The 2,572-nt window shown below is 45.3% G+C and overlaps 1 pseudogene; it reads left to right on the top strand.

The window, feature by feature from the left end:
* Positions 1 to 1,930: 1,930 nt before the first annotated feature.
* LOC104656142 lies at positions 1,931 to 2,330 on the top strand (annotated as a pseudogene).
* Positions 2,331 to 2,572: the final 242 nt, after the last annotated feature.

Genomic DNA, 2,572 nt, shown 5'->3' with positions numbered 1-2,572 from the left:
AAGTAGCTGGGATTACAGGCATGCGCCACTATGCCTGGCTAATTTTGTATTTTTAGTAGAGACACGGTTTCACCATGTTGGTCAGGTTGGTCCTGAACTCCCGACCTCAGGTGATCCGTCCACCTCAGCCTCCCAAAGTGCTGAGATTATAAGCATGAGCCACTGCGCCTGGCCTTATTTTTTATTTTTTTGAGACAGAGTCTTGCTCTGTCGCCCAGGCTGGAATGCAGTGGCATGATCTCGGCTCACTGTAACCTCTGCTTCCTGATTTCAAGCAATTATCTTATCTCACCCTCCCAAACAGATGGGATTACAGGCATGCACCACCACATCCATCTAATTTTTTTGTATTTTTAGTAGAGATGGGGTTTTACCATGTTGGCCGGGCTGGTCTTAAACTCCTGGCCTCAAGTGATCTGCCTGCATTGGCCTCCCAAAATGCTGGGACTACAGGCACGAGCTGGCGCACCTGGCCAGAGTTACTGCTTTGTAATGTAGTCCAGTTATTTCTTGCCTTTAGGAGCTGAAATAGACTTGTCTGCCATGATCAAAGGATCATGTCATTCCCTGTGGCAGAGACTGCTTGCTGTGCACCAAAGTTCATTCTCCTCCCCTTCACGGGCATATAGCCTGACCACAAGTCCCAGTCTCCCTTGGGGCTGAGAGTGGTCATGTGACCTTGTTCTTACTAATAGAATGTGATGCATATCTCTTTGGGCTAATCCTTGAGAAAGTGGCGGGGTCTTCTCTGTGAGCTCTGCCCATTCCCCCCAGCTGAGACCTCAACCATGAGGGTAATAACACGTTCCCAAGGGATGTCAGAGCCACCAGATGGAAGAAACCTGAATCCCTGAATCTCCACATGGAGTCGAGATACCTGCCAACTGTAAACATTCACCTTGGATATGAACGAGAGCAGGAATATGCTTGCTTTTTTTGCTCTTAAAGGCACTGCATTTTAGGGTCTTCTCATATTATAGCAGCTTGTTTTACCCCAACTAATATGGCACCAACAGTTCCACTCACCTTCTCCTAATACATTTTACCTCAAAGTTCAGAATTCAAGACTTAGCTTTATGCTACTGCACTAAGGCTCTTATATGAGAGTAGAGCTTTAGTTTATCCTAATTCTCAGGATGGAATCAGGGTTCTAGTTTAGTTTTTTTATTAAGCAGTTCTGTTGTAAGGACTGGCATTTCATGGCTTTTATTCTTCCTTAAAGATCTTTCAAAGAAAAAAGTGAAATCATACATTATTTTTAAATAGAAAAATATTACTTTATCTTGCAATTACCACCTGGGCCCATTGGACACCTTCTTAAATCTAAGATACATTATGGGATTGTATGATCTCGTTTTTCCTATCTCTTGAAAATTTTTGCCATTTCCTCAGCCTAGAAATTATTTCATCATCACTTATTAACTATTCTAAGCTATGCTGAAAAGACTAAAATAATAATAATATGGAATGATGATGGAATTGCCTAGGAGGATGATGGAAAAATAATATAAATCGCCACTGTAGTATCACCCTACAGTTTTCTTTCTTCTTCTTCTTTCTTGTCTTTTTGAGACAAGTTCTCATTCTGTCACCCAGGCTGGAGTGTGATGGCATGATCACAGCTTGCTGCCACCTCGACCTCCTGGGCTCAGGCAGTCCTCCTGCTTCAGCCTTTTGGGTAGCTTGGCCTACAGGTGCATACCACCATGGCCAGCTAATTTTTTTATTATTTGTATAGATGGGGTCTCACTATGTTGTCCAGGCTGGTCTCGAACTCCTGAGCTCAAGTAATCTGCCCACCTTGGCCTCCCAAAGTTTTGGAATTACAGATATGAGCCACCATGCCCAACCCAGTCTACAGTTTTCTTATTGTGCTGTCTTCAACAAAATTATAAGCCTTTAACAATTTCAAAAAGTTCTTCAAGTGACCATGAACCACACCGCCCGAACCTTCTTCACTCCTGCCAACACCAGCTGCTCCCAAACTATCAGATACTCAAGGAGGAGCATGAGGTGGCTGTGCTGGGGGCACCCCACAACCCTGCTCCCCTAAGGTCCACCGTGATCCACATCCACAGCGAGACCTCCATGCCTGACCATGTCGTCTGGTCCCTGTTCAACACCCTCTTCATGAACTGCTGCTGCCTAGGCTTCATAGCAGTCACCTACTCCATGAAGTCTAGGGACGGGAAGATGGTTGGCGACCCAACTGGGGACCAGGCCTATGGTGCACTGCCAAGCACCTGAACATCTGGGCCCTGGTTCTGGGCATCCTCATGAGCATTCTGCTCATCGTCAACCCAGTGTTGATCTTCCAAGTCTATAGATAGAACAGGAGGCAGCATCCAGGCCAGGAGCTCTGCCCACAACCTGTTGCCCACACACTCCACCTTCCATTCCTTGACCTGCCCCCCGGGCTGAGTCCTGTATCAGCCCTTTATCCTCACACACTTTTCTACAATGGCATTCGATAAAATGCACATGTTCCTGCTTAAAAAAATTCTTTAAGTATTGCACTTTGAGTTTGCAAGTGCAAGAAGGAAAATCAGAAATGATGAGAAGCTAGAATCCA

This window comes from Rhinopithecus roxellana, chromosome 12 (genome assembly GCF_007565055.1).
Source record: "Rhinopithecus roxellana isolate Shanxi Qingling chromosome 12, ASM756505v1, whole genome shotgun sequence".
Lineage (NCBI taxonomy): Eukaryota > Metazoa > Chordata > Mammalia > Primates > Cercopithecidae > Rhinopithecus > Rhinopithecus roxellana.
Note: the sequence above shows the minus strand (reverse complement) of the source record. Positions and strands in the feature narration are given on the sequence as shown.